The sequence below is a fragment of the Pelobates fuscus genome, chromosome 9 (assembly GCF_036172605.1).
Source record: "Pelobates fuscus isolate aPelFus1 chromosome 9, aPelFus1.pri, whole genome shotgun sequence".
Classification (NCBI taxonomy): Eukaryota; Metazoa; Chordata; class Amphibia; order Anura; family Pelobatidae; genus Pelobates; species Pelobates fuscus.
The window spans coordinates 155,438,762-155,444,956 of NC_086325.1; the positions used below are offsets into that span (position 1 = coordinate 155,438,762).

The 6,195-nt window shown below is 40.9% G+C and overlaps 1 protein-coding gene across 1 annotated transcript in view; it reads right to left on the minus strand.

Moving 5' to 3' along the window:
• The window catches only part of DAB2IP (DAB2 interacting protein), a 586,435-nt gene extending 581,433 nt beyond the window's left edge, over window positions 1-5,002 (minus strand). The window contains exon 1 of the mRNA XM_063432814.1: window positions 4,568-5,002. The gene's annotated coding sequence lies outside the window, so the exon portion shown is untranslated. The remainder of the gene's footprint in view (window positions 1-4,567) is intronic.
• Between the last annotated feature and the right edge of the window lie 1,193 nt (window positions 5,003-6,195).

Below are 6,195 nucleotides of genomic sequence, written 5' to 3' on the forward strand. Positions count from 1 at the left end.
CTACCGCACAATCGGTATACCCCTAGCGGGTCCTGCCGTCTAAAACAGCAGTTATCTTACCTCCTCGTTCCTGAACCTGAGTTCACACTCATCGACGGGGACACCCCAGCACTTCTCACGTAGAGGCCGATGATCTCCTGGACAACAGACCAGTGGCGCCGAGACGAAGGGAGGTCCACGCAGAAGTTCAGGGGTGCAGCCGTAGAGAACGTGGGCAAAGATAGACCGTCTCACGCCTCTGCCTCTCAGCTACCGTTGAACGATGAGCTTCCCGGCCAACGCACCAAATGATACCGGAGAAACTGACGGAAGCCAAGCACAGAGAGATGGACACAGGTTTCTTCAGGAAGGAAGAGATTCTTTATTGGATCACCGATCGGGACTCAGAGGGACTAGCGTCACCAAAATACAGCAAAGTCTGAGTACTGAATACATAGAGTACATTCCTTATATAGCACTGTAGCTCCTCCCACAATTAACTACACCCACACATACCCTTAACCTATTTAATGAATAGAGTCTAAACTCATCCATCCGGTCTAACCACGTGGCTCATCTGATACAAAGGAGAGGGACGCGTAATTCCAGTTCTTACATTCCTGCACCTGGTCAGTACAGTGATGACAGTATCTTAGCTACGTGTAATTAACCAACTGATACTACAAACACATATACATACATATGCCTTGTGGCAATCTTAGCCTGCTAAACTTGTATTTTACTGGAATTACATCACAGCACTACATAACACTGCTCCAACCTACTTATCCTCACCAATACACAAGTATGTCCCATCTAGGCCCCAACGCTCTGCCGAAGACCTACGTCTATCCTCCGTTACTCTATACTCATATCACAGACGGTCATCTGCAAGACTTTTCTAGGCACAGTTGCACAGTTCCTACAGAATTCTGTTAGACTCTCACCCAGTCTCCGTTCCTAAATAAATAAAATACATATATATTTTTAAATAATTTTAAAACTCACTTCTTCAAGAAAGCATATCAACTAAACTGTTGATAGCTCTCCCTCACTGTACCTGACAAACTCACCTTTCTTCCTCTCCTGCAACGGTCATCCAAAAAAAAAAATCTAGCCCTTCATTTAAAACTAGTCTAGCAACCTACTTTAAAATTACCTGACCCCTTACCCTCTTGTGTTACTTTACCACACTCCGTCTTGAATGTAAGGTCGTTTGATCAGGGTCCTCAACACCCTCTGTTTCTGTGAGTCTAACTCATCTTGTTACAAATACGTGTCATTTAGTCCACCCACTGTACAGCGTTAAATCAGATACGCACATACTAAAATCATGCATACATGTTTTTACTTTCGATTTGCATTCCAAAGACCCATTCAACTTCCTATATATGCCAGGAATGATTTTTCAATCTAGTCAAAAATAAAAAAAAAACCTCTCTCCACAGGCTTCACTCTGCAAGAGAGACAAAAGTGACAGACGAAATCCTTCCAGAGAGTAAAGGAAGCTTCAAAGAACAGAAGAAGGTTAGGGAAGAAGGATCCTTGATGTTAGTCGAATACAGCTATTAAAGGAACACTATAGTCACCTAAATTACTTTAGCTAAATAAAGCAGTTTTAGTGTATAGATCATTCCCCTGCAATTTCACCGCTCAATTCACTGTCATTTAGGAGTTAAATCACTTTGTTTCTCTTTATGCAGCCCTAGCCACACCTCCCCTGGCTATGATTGACAGAGCCTGCATGAAAAAAAAACTGGTTTCACTTTCAAACAGATGTAATTTACCTTAAATAATTGTATCTCAATCTCTAAATTGAACTTTAATCACATGCAGGAGGCTCTTGCAGGGTCTAGCAAGCTATTAACATAGCAGGGGATAAGAAAATCTTAATTAAACAGAACTTGCAAAAAAGAAAGCCTAAATAGGGCTCTCTTTACAGGAAGTGTTTATGGAAGGCTGTGCAAGTTACATGCAGGGAGGTGTGACTAGGGTTCATAAACAAAGGGATTTAACTCCTAAATGGCAGAGGATTGAGCAGTGAGGCTGCAGGGGCATGTTCTATACACCAAAACTGCTTCATTAAGCTAAAGTTGTTCAGGTGACTATAGTGTCCCTTTAATGCAGGTTGCTAGAGCACTTTGCAAAGAAGTGAATTTATTTCAATATACTGACATTATATGGTCATTCTATGGACTTTATTATTATTCTGTTGTTTTTTTTTTAGGAACCTGTATTACAAAACATTTCCATCATGAATATTACAAATACCAATAAGCACGTTAGAGGACCAATTTTTATCACCCTAAGGTGTGCAACATTAAATGGTACTTTCAAGTTAATATTTCAGAGAGTCCAAGTAAAATTTTACAAAATAAGGAATATAGTATGGTTTTTAAAAACATTTCGTCCCTCAATATGTCGGTAAAGAAATAAAAATAATTCTGCAACTTTAGGTATTTTCATACATATCTAAACAACAATCTGTATATAAAATACTTTACTCTACGCGTACGTAAGCCAAGTGTAACATGTACCAAAGAAATATCATGTTAAAGGGAAACTCCAGTGCCAGGAAAACAATCAGTTTTCCTGGCACTGGAGGTACCCTCTCCCTCCCACCCCCCAATCCCCGGTTACTGAAGGGGTGAAAACCCCTTCAGTCACTTACCTGATGCAGCGACGATGTCCCTCGTCGCTGTCTCCTCCTCCGCGCGCACTTCAGATGTTTTGGACTATACCTCCCATGATTCTTTGCCAGCATTATGGGTTTAAGAGCATTATGGGGGGGATGTAGTCCACAACACCTGGGGTGCAAAAGGTTGCCTACCCCTGATCTAATGTGTTGAAAAGGGACACAATTAATGGAAGGCTTTAAAAACGTCCATCCACTTGAAGGACGTGGCTTCTTTTTATTATTATTATTATTATTATTATTGCCATTTATATAGCGCCAACAGATTCCGTAGCGCTTTACAATATTTTGAGAGGGGGGATGTACCAATAAATAAGACAATTACAAGAAAACTTACAGGAATAATAGGTTGAAGAGGACCCTGCTCAAATGAGCTTACAGTCTATAGGAGGTGGGGTATTAGAAACATTAGGATAGGAAATATCAAGTAGGAGTGAAGCAGAGCTGGAGGAGAGAGCAAAGCACTGTCCCATAGGAGAGCAAGAGACAGGTATGTAAGGGAGAGATTACTCTGGGAGGCCATACGCTTTCCTGAAGAGATGGGATTTAAGGCCCTTCTTAAATGATTGAAGACTAGGGGAGAGTCTGATGGCAGTAGGCAAGTTATTCCATAGGAGAGGAGCCGCCCGTGAGAAGTCCTGCAAGCGTGAGTTGGCCGTACGGGTGCGAGCAGCGGTCAGGAGGTGGTCGCGGGCAGAGCGGAGGGTACGAGGAGGGGCATACCTCTGGATCAGTGAAGAGATATAAGAGGGGTTGGAATTGTTCAGTGCTTTAAATGTATGGGTTAGCACTTTGAATTGACTCCTATATTCTTGGCATTATAGTGCCCCCCCTCCCCATGACATCAAAACACAGACAGTAATCAAACCATAGAAAGCAAGGATTGGCTGAGAGATTCAGGCCAGTTCCTGATCTAAGAATTAAGTTGGGCTGATCGTATATAAATACAAAAAGTAGGCATTTTTCCATAAACCCAATCAATTCAAATGCACACCGAGTCACTGTTATTCAAATAGGGATAGTTTTTAAAACGTATTACTAAGAAAGCCTAAGTGTTGCGCAACCTGTGTGGAAAATGGTGATTTACAGAACAAGTGTTGGGCCAAAGTGGCAAATTGGGTAAAAAAAAAAAAAAAAAGAAAAGTTCCAACAACTATTTTTGCTATAATTACAAGCCAAAATTAAGTCACCCAAGGATTTTACTTTTTTCTCCTGAAACAATTATTTCCTCAAACCCCTCCAGGTATGTATAAAAAGTAAAAATAGTTCATTAAAACTGCAGTATTCCCCCAGGCACTCAGAGCCTGTGTCTGCCTGTCTAATGCACAATTTGCCTCCCAAACACTTTCTCATTGGGCAGCAATACTAAGTCATTTTTCTTAAAGGACAAACATGGTCATTTGATATATTTCATTGCAATTTACTAGTCCCAACAGATAAAAAAAAAAAAAAATTGATTAATTTATGCAGAGATAAAATAAAATACTCCCTGACCTGAAAGTTACTAAGACCACCATTTGTTACACCCCCTTAGTCTACCCTAACTCACCTCCTACAGACTGTAACCTGACACAAGTCCCCACTTCTAAACTTAGCTGCAGCCTGCCCCTGTAGCCCAGGCTCTAATCAAACACCTGATATCAGACTGTGCCAAAAAACAACAGATTTAGCAAAATCCCCTCTGCAAGCCTTGCAAGGACTCTGCTAAACCCTCATTTGCAATTAATAAAACGCACAGTCTTTAAAACACACAGATTAAAAGAACAGTATTCAAACAGCCCAAATTCTTCTCCAAGTGGGCAAATGATACACTGTATTAACCACACAACTCACTCAACACTCCACCTGACATTCTAAGAGTTAAATAACATTACATAATCACACTTTGCTTACCTTCAGCTGCAGATTCCTTTGCAGGATGAGGTCCTGGGATAATAGGAGGACAATTCCATGTTCAAAGCTGGATTTTAAATCAACAAGTATCCCTACTGCACCCAACCCCCCTCACTCTCTTTTTAGATTTTTTTTTTTTTTTTTAAATCTTTCCTCCCAAGTGCTGAAGCTTTAGGTAAGCTCTGATTCACTGTGGATCAGCATGTGCAGAAGGGAAGAAGCCTATTTGGGACCGAAGATGTCTCTGTGCAGGGCTTCTCATTGCTGCTTTTTAGGGGGTCCTAGCCCCCTTGCAATCAATACTCAGCTCCCAACTCCTCCAAGCAGATGGCATTTAAATGCATTATTATTTTTTCCTTGCCCAGCAGACCAGTTCCCACCAATCACAGAGCCCTTGCTGTTCAGTGCTGGCTATTACATTGCTCCTGTAGCAGCAGTGAGATGAATGACTGCAGACAATGAATAAGCATTGGGATGTGGGACAGCCCCCCATAGTCAGGGCCAGCCTACCCTGTGCATGCAGCTCTCACAGGCCTCACAGTGTGTAATGCAACCCCAAACCAAACATACAAGGGGAGACCTAATTAATAAATTGTTCCAGCCTGCAGCAGCTATACATTCTAGTCTAACATAAGCCCAGGATCCCCTGCATGTCTGTTGGCTAGAGGAATCTGTGACAGTATTTAGAATATCTGCAACATAGTTACTTTGAAAAGTTCTAAAAAGAAAAGTAAATACAATATTATTCTACAACTGCAAAACACAACTGCACTAAAGCAAATTTGGATGGGATTTAGGAAGTCTGAGTTTCGTAAATACAAACTTTAAAAAAATAAATAAAAAAAATCTGTCTAGTAGTTTTTGCAGCCAAACCAGACTTGGACCTAAGATCCTGCAGAGCCTCTTTGGGGCTGCATGCATGCTTTCCTTACAGCTGGGATATGCTGATTAGGCAGCTGTTATTTATATTTGTACGAATACATTGGTGATACTGATGCTTCGATCTGCAATGTGAGAAATATGTGAAAAATCTTTAGGTCTACAGCGGCTGCCATAATTTTACTGGATGTTAGACATGAATGCAACGCTGCAGACTATGTCGTTGCTATATAAACATGTTTTATTAGTTTATTTATTAAACAATGGATCAAAAAATGCAGGTCAAGTTGGGCGTTTATTTTATTTCACAGTTCTTACATGCTGCTCTTATCGTGATAAATACGTCTTTAAAAATGAATGTATATAATTAAAACGATCTTCATCTTAAAAGCTCACAGCAGAATCTGTTTGGTGGGCAGGTAGACCCCTCCCGCACGCACCTCAATGTATTGCTCTAATTCGTGGTCTGATCTTATCACATAAACCGTTATCAATAAGGAGTTTATGGGATAAATCATTTATCACGGATAACGCTTCCATTTAGCCCGTAGGATGAGGGGAATTGCTTTATAAACTGGTAGCAGCCAGTATCTCTTTGTAGATGGCACTGTTCATTGAATAAGGCTATGTTAAGCTGCTTAACCCCTTAAGGACCAAACTTCTGGAATAAAAGGGAATCATGACATGTCACACATGTCATGTGTCCTTAAGGGGTTAAAGAACACACATCGCAGGCAAAACGTGGGCAA